The sequence below is a fragment of the Adiantum capillus-veneris genome, chromosome 1 (assembly GCF_014529385.1).
Source record: "Adiantum capillus-veneris isolate H3 chromosome 1, ASM1452938v2, whole genome shotgun sequence".
In the NCBI taxonomy this organism is placed as follows: Eukaryota; Viridiplantae; Streptophyta; class Polypodiopsida; order Polypodiales; family Pteridaceae; genus Adiantum; species Adiantum capillus-veneris.
Genome location: NC_140931.1, coordinates 86,649,512 through 86,664,190, shown reverse-complemented (window position 1 = coordinate 86,664,190; position 14,679 = coordinate 86,649,512).

Sequence of the window (14,679 nt, the reverse complement as noted above, 5' to 3'; positions counted from 1 at the left end):
GTAGGCTGCAAAGAGAAAGCGCGCGCGAGCTGGACTCGAGTCAAATTTCTACACTAAGATTGTAAATTGTATCCATAAATAAACCCTTAGGGTGCTTTTTTCTCCTACATTAAGTGCATCTTTTTGTGGATTCCAATTATGAATTATTGCTTGATGATTATGAGAGAGAGAGAGAGAGAGAGATAGTCATGCTCTCTTGCAAGCCCTCAAGTGGGCCCGGACTTCTGCGCTGCCATAGAGAGAGAGAGTGAGTCTACCCGCCAACAATACGTAAGCAAGTGTTGCAGGCCAGATATGTGTGTGTGTGTGTGTGTGTGTGTGTGTGTGTGTGTGTGTGTGAGAGAGAGAGAGAGAGAGAGACGGATGCATGTCCTGACTCCCAACTTCCCAAGCAACATACTGTTGACCTGAAAAATTGATTCTCAAACGCTTAGTTGTTCAGCAACTCCCAATCTCTGGTAGGCTGCAAAGAGAAAGCGCGCGCGCGAGCTGGACTCGAGTCAAATTTCTACACTAAGATTGTAAATTGTATCCATAAATAAACCCTTAGGGTGCTTTTTTCTCCTACATTAAGTGCATCTTTTTGTGGATTCCAATTATGAATTATTGCTTGATGATTATGCGAGAGAGAGAGAGAGAGAGAGAGAGAGAGAGAGAGAGAGAGAGAGAGAGAGAGAGAGAGAGAGAGAGAGAGAGAGAGAGAGAGAGAGAGAGAGAGAGAGAGAGAGAGAGAGAGAGAGTACATGCATGTGAGATGTGCGTATGACAGCACATGGAACAAGCTGCTTGATGATTAGAAGAGAGAGAGAAAGAGAGAAGAGCATATGCATGTGAGATGTGCATATGACGGTACATGGAACAAGCTACACCTGCTTGCAGGAAACCCCAGTACGGTGAGGGTGGTGGAATATTTGCAAAACTTGGGCTTCGACACCAACAGGGCAACGGTGAGCAAGTAGGAGAGGCATGCCATGCACATCACTCGGCGTGGCCACGTCATATGGGCTGCTTTGAGGGCTCCTACCAACAATACAACACCCTCCAGCCATGTCGCAGTTTCTGTTTTATTAATGATAATTCTAAAGAATGTTTCACGATGGGCTTCACGTGTGAAAAGAGTGACAAAGAAGTGCCACTAATGAGGAACAACATTTTAGCTGAGGTTTGTGCAGTCTGGCGCATCGCCAGCACCATAAGAAGATTTAGAAATTATCTCATGTAGGAAAACGGAGTCTTTTTGAGTGTTTTTCATACAATGAATAACATCATGAGCTTGTGCTTGAGAGGCACCGCATACCTAGCTAGGTACGATTGGGGGCAAGCGACCCCCGGCCCCCCACCTGGTCAGCGGTAGCCTACCCCCAATCGTACCTAGCTAGGTATGCGGTGCCTCCCTCACAAAAGCTCACGATGTTAAGTCACAATGTTGCCATCCCCCCATCTACATTTTCAAAGAGTTGAAAGCTTCTACATGCTGCAAAAAGACATTGAAGAGGATATTGTCCCCTCCCAAGTATGTTATTTTTGTTTGTCCTCCTCTTTCTAGTTAGTTAGTACTTAGTAGTCTTCTCTTTCTAAGTATAACCAGCCTTTATTTCATGACTTCTAGTGTCTAACCCACATCAACATCTTTGGAAAGGCCATAGGTCCATAAGAAACAAGTATATGTTGTTTTGTTTGGAGAGATTCCTTCACTTCGCGTCAACTGGAAACAACACAGGGCTACTTGACTCTACACTTCTTGAGCATACCTTGCAACCAAACCGTTCCTTGCAACCAAAGTGTTCCAAGAGATGACATTTTAAACACAAAGGTTATCAAGAACTCTTTGTGCTTTTGTGAAGGAGTTGCATTTGGCATACATATGGACCAAAGCTTTTATGGGGCAATCCTTAGCAACGTGCCCAAACTGCGAAAGACGAGACATTGAACATATCCATTGTGCTTCGCATGCTCTTCCTCTTCCACTTATAATTTTCCAAACATTATTGTAGAGCACGCTTGGTAGAACTGCTACCCCGAAGAGATGACATCCTAAGCAAGAAGCTCATCCACAAGCTGTAACACTTCAATTTCGCTACAACAAGTTGCATACTTGTATGAGGCATCAACGTGAGGACCCTGGTTAATGAACTTCTTACTTGATAATCTTGACTCAAAGCACCTACCTATAGCCACCCACACCGATATATACAAGTGGGTTTCATGTGGTTGCTCATGAGTCCCTGACTCTACCTCAAACTATAGGAAGCACTTCAAGCGGGTTTAATTGGTGTCCATGTCAATCATGTGGCTTATCCTACCTACAAGTAGCCTCTATAAACATTGCATCTTACTAGGTCGGAAGAGAGATCGAACAAGAAGAAGAAGAGTCCTTTTAATATCACAAGAAAATTCTTAAGAGGCCTTAAAGATATATCCTATAAAATTCTCAACAAGGAGCAACGTGGATTAATTCCCATACAAATATATTTCATATTTTAGAAACTCCTATTTAACCATGAGGTTAAGCAAGGTCTAATTGTTGATTTTGCTTTGCCCTCTAGGATTCCTCTAGCTTGGAGTCCCCTTTGATATCAAGGGTAAAATATTTTCATTGTTCCAACTCTTGCGTCATTTTTTCAAACCACCATCTTCATCATCACTCCACCTACACTCTTGAACTATTCTGAGACATGGCTCTTGTTTTTATCTCATTCACAGTACATTCATGAATATTACGCTAACGTAAGGTGGAGTATAGTAGAAGGACTTCATAACCAACATGGGTCTTTCACATTCATCTTGTCTAATGTCTTAGTTATACTATGAATTCAAACTTATCAATATTGTAGGTAGTAAACATTGTTGACCCAAATCTGAGACCATTTTGGATAGCCCACTTACAAGAAAGGAAATGGGTGTGGGATATAGGTGGATGTGGGACCATGGGATGCATACCGTACTAAAGTGAAGAGAATATTATTTTGGCTACAAAATCGCATGCAAAAAAACACATGTTGGTGCATCTAAATAGACTTCCTGACACTCCATCTGAGCAAAGCTTTCTAGGATTGCCTCATTATGCCCCTACTTTGCAAACCCTACGAGTAATGCATTCCATGATGTTGTATCATGTATAGGGTATAGGAAGGCCTATCCTTTGTATACAATTAAAGGGAATCACAGCATTGGGCGTTCCTTCACATATGATATTGGGCATATCTTGCGAGGCTGTGTTTAGATTCCCAATCAACCCTCAGGCTGGGTCTATACCTGTTCCAAGCCTTCCAGAGCGTTTTGAGGAGATCCGATCCTTTTTTGATACCTCGATAGGGCCAAAGAAAAGAGTAAACCATGGGATATTGGAAACTCCTTGGACTCCTATTAGTTGGAACTTGTCCAGGTGTCGGAACAGCAGAGAGGCATTATTGTGCACAAGCGAGTGGTGAGGAAGCTTAAACATGATAAAAGTAGTTGTGACGATGAGACGGCAGAGAGAGCAGTGGCACTGCTATTCTCTTCACGTTAGTGTTCGCAAAAATGTGTCTCAACTTAATATCGTGCCATTTTCAATTTTAAGATGCCGGTTGAGGGTAAGGGGAAACTAGAGAAAAATAGTATAAAAACTTGAAAAAATAACCTAATTTCTTAAAATTTCCTCTTGAAAAAATTAAAAAAAGGAATTTTGTATGTCTGGAAAAATGATTTTTCTCGAGCACTGCTTCACGCCATCGCTAGAGCTACGGCTACCTAGGGGAAAAGTTCAGAGCTTAACTCACATGTCATTGTCTCACACATGGCAGGATCAAACCTTTTACTCTTCCCAAATGAAACTCTTAGGGTAAAGGGGTCCTGATCACTTATCTTCCCTGACTCACCATGGGCCAAGGGGTAAGATTGCGATGCAAGCATTAATCTTCCCCGGCATGCCAATTGGTGGTGCTCTGCACAATTGGTCTTTGATGACCTAGGCCGCAATATCAAACTCTGAGCAGAGCAAGGAGAAGCAACAGGGTAAACGATGCCTATCAAGTGTGATGATTTCTATGGCCGCAATAGCAAACTATGTGGAGCGCAAGGAGAAGCAACAGAGCAAATGATTCCCTGCATGTGTCCACACTTTGACCATTATGGCAAACGGGATTATCACTTCAGTAGGTTATGGCGGACTCAGTTAAATGGCGGCCATGTTGACCTTGCAACTCATGGCGGATTCAGATAAAATGGGGGCCATGGTGTGCTTGCAGCTCATGGAGGCTCCGAAAGAGGGGGAAAACTATGGCGGGTGTCAAACCTGCTCGACAGATTAGTGCAACCAGCAGGCGTAGGGGGCTATTGGATCTCCTCTCACTCCCTTTTTTTTACAAAGAAATTATTGATTGCAAAAATTACCCCATCTATCCTCACCACAACCTTATCGTCTCACCTGGCATGTGCAATGACACATGGCAGTGCTAGCCAATACCTTGAATTTTAAAAAAACGCTGGTTTTGACCCTTCAATCTCCCGCGGGCTGCTCTGCTTAGGTGGCGCACTTTTGGCCCCTTTACCCTAACAGTTTGAAACGTGCATCCCTCTGCATGGGGGCGCGTCTCCACTTCTGAAACCCAAGCAAGCAGTGTGCACAGGCGGTCAACTTGCAACCTATAGAATTGACGCCTGGTTTTACTGTCAAGGGCCATTTTGCCTATCAAAAAAGGTTCTAGAAAAATTCACCTGTCAAATGGCAAGTGCACGTAGAGAATTTTTCTGTCGAACGACAAGTAGAAAAAATTTATGGCTGTCAAATGACAAGTCCTGATTTGTGAATTACCTGTCATTTTTTCCAGTATATAAAGGATACATACAAGTAGATATAAATAATACAATACATATATTCTATGACTCATGAGTCAATGGTCATGACTCTGGTCCACTTTCAGACTTCAAAGAGACATCGATCATGGCAAGTGGCCATTGGCCAGGGCCCAAATTTGATGTGGCTCAAAATCTTAAGGCCGGACACTCCAAAGGCTAAGCCTTGCAACTTGAAAGTTGCGCGTAAAACCTGCGTATCATCGAATGCCCTGCTAAAAACCAAAGCGCGAAAAAATGAACCCTCGTCCCTGTCGCTTTGAAGACATGTGAGTTGCAGCAACCGAACGAAGAGCATGACCACTGGCGCACAAAGGGATTCAAGGGAGCAAGATTGATGCAGGTTGCACTGCTGGCTGCATTAGTACAGAGTTGAACCTGGGTCTTGCTACGCAGATTTGCTGAACCTAGTAGAGGTCCTGTAGCCCACGTCAGATCCAGTTCACAGTCACGCATCTCCTGTATCCCCAGCAAGTAGTATGCACCCACTATCGACTTGCAACATGTATCCCTCTACGCGTCCGCGTCAGCTCCAGTTCACTGTCTCGCATCTCCTGTATCCCCAGCAAGCACTACGCGCCCACTATATATCGTCCACGTATTTGAATCCCAAGCAAGCAGTGTGCGCAGGTATGTTTTCAAATTTTCTCTACTGTGCACGAATTAGGATCACCGTCGCCCTAGTTGATCAGCAGTCTTTTGTAGGAAACTAATAGCCCATCGCCTACAATGCGTCTAACCAGAGGAGACCAAGTAGAGACAAGAGCATTTTGCCATTGATCTAGATTGAGAGGAGGAGATTATGTGCGAATTGAGGAGGGCTTCAATTTCTTGAGCCACTACTTGCAAGCTCAGGTCAGAATTCAAGTCCATCTTCTTGGAAGACAACTCTTCTAATCTCCTCAACCCTCTCTGGTTTAGAATGATATTTGGATTCATTAAAGTGAACATCATTGCTGCGGATAACCTTTCTAGATTCGGGATCCCAAAGTCTGTACCCCATCTCACCAGAATTACCATAGCCTAGAAAGATGCACTTTCTACTCTTTGGCTCAAGTTTGTTACTAAATTCCTTTGGAACGTGAGTATATGCCTCACAGTCAAAGACTCTGAGATGCTTGTATGAGGGCATTTTGCCTGACCATACCATCTCTGGCACTGAATCCTTTTGCAAAACCTTTCTAGGAGATCTATTTATAAGATGAACAGCTGTTGATACAGCTTCAGCCCAAAACCCATTTGGCAGTTGTGCATTAGACAACATACTTCTGACCTTCTCTTGTATGGTCCTATTCATCCTCTCAGCAACACCATTTTGAGGAGGATTGTAAGGAGCAGTAAGTTCACGTTTTATATCTTTTGACTCACAAAAGTCCTGAAAGGCCTTTGAAACATACTCTCCACCATTGTCAGTGCGTAAGCATTTAAGCTTCTTGCCACTCTGATTATCCACAAGTGTCACAAACGTTTTGAAAACACTAAACCCTTCATCCTTGTGCTTGAGAAATTAAACCCATACTTTCCTCGAGTAATCATCTATAAATGTCATAAAGTAAGAAGCTCCCCCTAGAGATAGGTTAGGCATAGGTTCGCACAAATCACTATGAACAGGTGCCAACTGTGTATCTCTTGTACTGCTTCTATGCTTATGTGGCTGTTGTGTTTGCTTACCATACAGACAATGTTCACAGAATTCAAAATCATTAAATGAAAAGCCAAAAAAATAACCAGAACGAGACAAGATTTCCATTCCCTTCTTGGACATATGTCCTAACCGGCTATGCCACAAAGAAACGTTCGGCTGCTCGGTTACATTGATTACATTTTTAGGGACATTTGATACATAAATCATGTAAAGTCCTCTAGACTTTACTCCATGTGCTACTGTCATCGAACCCTTGGATATCTTCCACATGTTTTGTCCAAAAGTGGTGACGTAGCCAGCATCATCAAGTAAACCTGTGCTGATCAAGCTCTTTGTAATTGCGGGAACATGTCTCACATTCTTCAACGTGAAAGAAGAGCCATTCTGAAACTTCAATTGAACATCTCCAACACCTAAGATCTCACATGTCTGCCCATTGCCTAGCCGAACATGATCTTTAGTGGTCACATAAGAGGTGAACCACTCCTTGTTTGGAGACACATGAAGTGATGCCCCTGAATCTATAATCCAGTCACTCAGTGCATTTCCATCAGATGTTGTAAGAAGAGCCGAGTCCATTGTATTCTTCAAGAAGTAGATGTCTCCTGACACTAGACTGTCATCCTCTGCAACAGTGTTTGTCACATTTATTTCTTGAATCTTCACTGAGGACTTGTTCTTCTCACCATGGTCTTCAACTTTCTCTTTGCCTTTTTCTTCTTTCCATTCTCTGCAGTCTCTTTTCATGTGACCCTTCTTGCCACAATGGTAGCATTCTATGTCACTCTTGCCTTTAGCACTGCGGGACTTGCTACGAGACTGATTCCTCTTTCCACCTGTGTACTTTTCTTTGGTCCTTCCTCTGACAACTAAGGCTGTTCCTTTGCCTTTGTCCATTGTATTTCTATTGGTTTCTTCAGTAAGCAGACTTCCTTCTACACCTGCTATGTTCAAACCATCTGGAGGTGCAGAATTACTCAAAGCTGTGCGAAAAGTGTCCCAACTTTCCGGCAATGTGATCAACAGGAACATAGCTCTAACAGGTTCATCAAACTTGACACCTTGAGCTGACAATTGATTGTAGATGGTGTTGAATTCATTCAGATGATTGGACATAGGTGTCCCTTCTTTCATCTTCAAGTCAACAAGCTTCTTAAGCTAGTATACCTGTGAAGCTGCACTCTGCTTCTCATGAAGATCACTCAGCTTTGTCCATGCTTCATAAGCCGACATCTCATCTGCTACATTGAAGTAAACTCTTTCTGCCAAAAGTCAGCATAATGGTAGAAAGTGCCAATTCAACCATTTCGCTCCATTCATCTTCGTCCATATCTTGTGGTTTTATCCCCTTGAGCTTTATAGGTTTTATCTGCTTCTTTTGCACCAACACGTGCCAAATCTGCTTCTTCCACAATGGGAAATTGGTTCCATCCAGCTTCTTGATATTGTAAAGAGCAGTGTCCTGTGATCCAGCCATAGCTACGCTTCACAATAGTTTACTTTCCTCGGAAAAATTCGGCAGAGTTTTCCCTGTAAACTGGCCTCTGAACCAATATCAACCTGTCAAATGAACCAAGAAAGCTTCAGATTCTGCAAAAATTTCGGCAGAGTCTCCTTTGTAACATGGCTCTGGTGTACTCAAAAAACAGCCCAAAAAACAGCTCAAAAAACACTGTCTCTCTGACACTGTAAGCTGCGGGTAACCTGTCCTGCACCTGTATTGTCACTCACTGTCCTGTAAGCATAGACTGCGACAATGCCTCAACGGCAGTAAAGCAAAGATGCAATCCCAACTGTCTAACTCACAGTCAATACATCCTAGCTGCCTATCTAAGGGTGCTCGAGGCATCCCTCCAAGACCTGTATCACCGAAAGGATCTCAACATTCAAGAATCCCCCAGCTCAATAAAACCTCACTCGACCCTCAACAAAGGCTGCAGTGAATCTGACAATACATAGACTTCCCACAAAATCATACATCCACAAATTTCCCACTATATGCTGTAACCGTTGTGGCGGTTATTTGCTGCGTGACTCACAGCCCACAAACCCTCAACAGACATGCATCATCTCTGACAATACATCCCATGTGGAAGTTGAAGGAGTACGAGCGGAAGTGTGACGCGAGAGAGAGTGTGAGAAGAAGAGCACGACGATATGGTGAACTCTCTCTACTGTAATGTGTAGAGCATAGTGAGTTCTTATTAGGTTTTTACAAAAGAATATGTGTACATACCTGGCGGCCTACCCACTTACCTGGGCGACCACATTGGGCTTTATACCCCAACAGAATCTTATAGCATGTGCATTGGATTTTGGGGCCAAAAACCGTGAGCCCCTCAATTGGCAAAGAAGAAGACAAATTTTTAAAGTTATTGCGAAATTTTTCTAGCCCTAAAGGGGTGCTTCCACCGTGTGCGGCCACATGGCAGTGAATAGGCCCATATGTGATGGCGATATCCTTGGATGCATGTTATCAATCTTGGGGCAAGACCCTCTCATCATCAAGAAAATGGAAAGACAGAGGCTCTCATGGAGCTCTCCCCCCCCCCGCTTGCGGCCCTGTGCGACGCTCATGGAGGTGTTGGGTGGTTTTTGAGTGCACGGTAGCGGTGTTGGTTGATGGTGAGTTCTTCTAAGTATTGTTCAACCATTTTGGCAACAATGATGTGGCAGTGTGGCGCCTTTAGAGGCTATTCTCACTTGACGGGTCCTCGAGGAGCCCCCTTTAAGAATTGAAAGCAAAACACTCCCCCCCCCCCCCCCCCCCCCCAAACTAGCAATCTTGCTAGTGCTTGGGTGAGGGAGAGTGAGTTCAAGGAGGAAGTTCTTGAGAGAGAGAAAGAGAGAGAGAGAGAAAGAGAGAGAGATAGAGAGAGAGAGAGAGAGAGAGAGGGGGGGGGGGGGGGGGGGAATGGAACCTTGTGAATCAAAAGGGGCACTAGCGATGTTGCTAGTGCTCCTGGCTCTAAAAAGGGAGAAAGGGAAATTTGTGAAGTTGAAAGGCACTGCGTGTTGGGGTATAGGCGTCTGCCCCTTGCCTGGCCGCCCAAAGTCTGGGCGCCCACCGACTTGTATACCTTATACATAGCATAACTGTATAGGGGGCTGCTCACTCTTTTGAGTCTCCCCACCCATATCATATCGTGTGTCTCCTTCTCTCTCTCACTCTCCGTCTGTGGTGCTCCCCGATCCCCTTCAATTGGTATCAGAGCGTAGGTGCGGAGGGAGCGCTTGTGTGCACAGTCTGACGACAGCGGAGAGCCAGTTTCATTCTCGAAATCGCTTCTGCGCGTGCGCGCACTTTCAAGAGTGCAAACAGGGTTTCGACTTCGGCGTCGGAAAATTCAGCTTTTCGAGAGCGTTTCCAGCAGATGTCCTGCTGTTTTACCCCCCTTTCGAAGCCATTCGAGCCATCAGAAACCTCATTCGAGCTACGGTTGAGGAGCTGCATTTTTCAGCCCTCTTTTGGCAGTTTATGCTACGTTTTGGGTCGAAACGGAGGTTTTTGGCATAGATTTCACACCCTGACTCGGATACATGTGATCCAGGAGTCTACCTTGGGGTTTTGGCATGCTCTGGACGCGCTCGTCATATCAGAATTTTAAAATTCTGAACGCTGAATTTTCTGCAGCAGCAGTTGTTTATTGTGTGTCGAGGATTCCACACATGGTTTGCTTTAAAATGTGAGAGTGATATTTGCTGCAAGTTTCCTCACAGGTGGGAGGATACGATGTATGCCTTATGTGGTTTGATGCTTAGGGAGACTAATGTGATTGCATTTTGAGCTCGGCAATGTATGCCACAAGCATGTTTTTTGGCAATCATAGGTAGAGCAGATATTTGTGTACTAGATTTGCAGGTGTTTGCAATGATGTATGCAAAGTGTGGAGATCGGTGCATGCATTTGGAGTGAGGTTTGATGCGCTTTGATTGCTCATTGTATTGAGCTTGCAGGACAATGGTTATTTTGTGTTGATAGCCATTGTGCGTCGAAACTCTGGCGAAATTTTCCCAAGAGTTTTATGCGCGTCATTTATGCGATCTAGGTAGAGATTGCGGGTTGCACTCAGCATTTGCGTGCGGTGTTCTCTGCAAGTGGGAGATTTGTGCGTGTGTATGCATCGATACCGCACAGTGTGGGCTTGGTGATTAGCTCACGGTTTGACAGGCGTACAGTTATCTTGGCACACTCACAGGAGTGAGTATTGTGATGTATGCTTGTGTGGCTATGAGCTAGGTAGCCGGATTCCAGTCATATTGACTTGTGATTTTGTGCAAGGTTTTCCACAGTTATTGGTGCAATTTTGCATCAGGTTTTGAGCCATATTTGCAGACTTTTGTTGATGCGATTCAAGCCAGTTTAGGGCTGATTTGGTTGACATTTGCTACTCATTGTTGGTTGCTCTTTTGCGAGCATTATGGCTGATTTTTCATTTGACTTCTAGCGTTATGGTCTGACACAGTTTGATGGTGCAGATTTTGTTGCTTGGAAGGAGCATATGCTTGTTGCATTGGCGGATTTGGGGCAGGATAAACCCTTGCGTGGTTTATCGGCGAAGCCCAAGTCTATATGCGTGATGATGATTGACAGGATCTTGATGAGTTAGCCATGTCTACGATTCGTTTGCATCTGGTTGAGTTTGCTGACTGGCAGGTCTCGAGGGAGACTACAACTCATGCTTTATGGTAGAGTTTACATGCTATGTATGCGACATCCATGTCTACAGGGGAGTCTAGTCCCACTTCTATGTCTATAGGAGAGATTGGTCCCACACGCAAGTCTCGGCGGCATAGAGACTTGACATGTTGGCATTGTGGACATAGAGGGCACATTAGGCGTCGATGTTTCAGGCGTTTGAGACAACGGAGACGACAGATACGTGATGCAGATTTGGGCATGACAGATGCTAGTGAGATCAGTACGGTGGTTACTGAGTATGCTTGTGATGGCGATGTCACATTTACATCTAGCTTGTCTTCAGACGATCTTATGTCTACGGATTGCATATTGGATTGCACATTGTCTTCACATTGGTTACTAGATTCAGATGCTACTTGCCATGTCACGTCGCATTGTGGGTGGTTTAGCACGTTTTCTAGTGGGAGACTTGGTTGTGTGCACATGGCTGATGGTTTTGTGTATGACATTGAGGGTGCAAGAGACATATGTTTGTCCTTGCCCAATGGTATGAGATTTACCCTACGTCATGTGCGTTATGTGCCAGATCTGAGACGGGATTTGATCTCAGTCAGACAGTTACGGGATAGTGGATGTCGGGTATCTCTGCTTGAGCGATCTTTTGTGTTGCATTTGGGTTCGCTGGTGATTGCGAGAGGTGCTAGAGTTGGCACATGGTACCCATTGCACATAGTACTGGTGCGAGATGGTCGAGTCTCAATCTTATTACAGCCATGCAGAAAGTGAGAGACCCGGACAGTCTCTTTTGCTCATGGGTTGCAGGGTGCTTTGCATGGAGTGCAGAGTAGTGAGCTCCTTGTGCACACAGTTGGGGCACGACTTGAGCAGTCACACAGAGAGGTGACAGAGTCAGACATGCATGCTTTGCTAGTGACTAAGCAAAGCAGAGAGTCAGTTGTGCGAGATACTTCTATGCAGGATAGATAGGTAGAGCGGTATCTCTCTAGTGAGTCACAACAGGAGGAAGTTGTGCAAGAGTCTATGCATAAGGAGTTAGAGCATGAGAGCTCCAATGAGTCACAGTAGATTGAGTGGTCATGTTTGCGGTGGATGATTGCAGAGGAGGCTGAGATGTCAGCGATTATGCAATCATTTCTTCTATGCTTGACAGTGACCATGGGGATATAGTTGTGCAGGATATGTCTTCCAGCAGACCCCTAGAGCAACTGGTTTGCTCTGAGGTTGCACAACAGGTTGATGCGTCTTTTGCGGACAGTTAGGAGATGCATGTGGTTGACACGCCTTGTCCTTCAGAGATGCCAATTTCCAGGGATATATATGTTTATGCATGCTCCATAGAGCTAGCAGGGCCCGCTAGCATTGCATCGGCATTCGGTGGTCTCATGTATGAGATGTTGATCTTGAGACCGGATATCGCAGCTGCAGTGGGAGCATTTGCAGTTGGGGTTGTCAGTCGTTTGTTGACTGATGATGGCATAGTGCACGAGGGAGATATGCAGGTATTGAGTACATACTTGCAGTACGTGTGCGGTACGTCTTGTGGTGTATGGACTTACACGGAAGCAGGACAGCTGGATGCACACGATCCCAGCCAACCAATGGGCATCGGTTGACAGCGGTTTTCTCTCGCCTTTTGTAGTCTTTAGACTAGCTTCTCTTGCTTAAAGGCACAATCGCCTTTAAGTGGGAGGTTGTTGGGGTATAGGCGCCCGTGCCTTGCCTGGCCGCCAGAGTCTGGGCGCCCACTGACTTATATACCTTATACATAGCATAAGTGTATAGGGGGATGCTCACTCTTTTGAGTCTCCCCACCCATACCGTGTTGTGTGTCTCCTTCTCTCTCTCACTCTCCGTCTGTGGTGCTCCTCGATCCCCTTCACTGCCCTCTCCAAAAGATGCCAAATTGGGCCGCCAAAGAGCCACCAAATGGACCAATGGAAGCGCACATGCTAAAAGTGTAATAGCACCTCTACAACATGGGGTTTTCTAATCAATTTTGGGCTTTTTGGGATCCATTAAAGCATGCACGAGGGTTTTTAGATAGAGATGTGTGCTTGTCAAGCCCATGAGGGTTTTTTTCTTGAAACTAGTCATAGCTTTGGCATTGGAAATGTTGTAAATGTTCTTTTGAAGCGATATCAAGCCCATTGTCACCCCATTTGATATCATTTTTCCCTTCCCCCTTTCTCCGTCTCTTGCTCTTGTTGTTTTTTGCAATGTTGTCAGTGTGCATGTGTGTGTCCCCCCAAAGCAGCGGTGTATGTGTAAAGAGAGTGAGATAGAATGGGTGGATGTGTGTTGTTTGGTGATCTTGTCAGGTGTGTGAGTATTGGGTGGAGTGTAGACGTGGTTTTGTTAGTGTAAGTTGTAAGTTTTGAAGGAGTTTCTTTTATAGGATAGGAGTGTTGTGAATACCCTGATCTATAGAGAGGCCATTGTGTTGTGTTTCATGTGTGTTCCCCATTCCCCCTCTCCATCTTCTGGTGCCCCCATGTAGGATGACACTAGATTGACAAGAAGCATAGTTTTTTGCATTGGTCAGCATGTCAATGGGAAGTTATGGACCAATTTTCACTGATGAAGAGAATTCACACAAGTAAATTGCAGATTTTGAGTTGTACATGCTATCATTGTGTATGCCTAATGAGGATAAGAAGATGAAAACTTTTCCATTGGTGATGCATGGTAAAGCTAAGGTGTGGTGTGAAGCTTTGGAAGGCAAGATCAAGGCATGTGTGGTCGGTTGTACAACATACTTTTTTCATGTTTTCCATAAGAAGGCGTCCCAATTGAGGTGGATGTGAAGCTGAAGGTTCTTAAACAAGATTTAAGTGAGGATTTCAATCTATTTTTTGATTTTGTTAAAACATGTTGGACACAATTATCGGCAATTATGCAGTTAGGCTAATGATGAGTACTTTAGGGTGGATAAGTTAATGGCATGCTTTGCATCCCAAAGTACGAGAAAAGGTTTACTTTGAAACCCCAAAAAACTACAAGGGTGAAGAGGTGATTGTACAAACTAAGACTAGGAAGATTAAGAAGAAAATTGAGCAAGGCATGTTGGGCTACAAGGTGGTGATTCTACTCAACCACAAAGTCCTTAAGATGTTGTCTAGGATGAGAATCATGGGAATCAAGGTATGGGAGCTATTCCACAGCATTGGGAGCATACAGTCCAGGATTTTTTTGAGAAAATGCAAGAATTGCTATTAACTGTGATGAACAGGGGACAACCAAGAGGATCAATAAGATTTTGGATGCAGGTATCATCTATCATATGAACGAGGCAGAGTGGGTTTCACATGTGGCCATCACTCCAAAGAAGAATGGGAAGTAGAGAACAACCGATTGATCCTTTTAGGAAAAAGATGCCTCTTACCACCGAGATGAGTGATATGGAGTTCTTTGACATGCTCATATTAGAGGTTGATATGGTGATGCCAGGACAATAAGATACAATCCCTTTGGACAATGAGGGAGTGAAAACTACCCTAGAGTCAGGGGATTGAAGCGTCCATATGTGACTATTTCT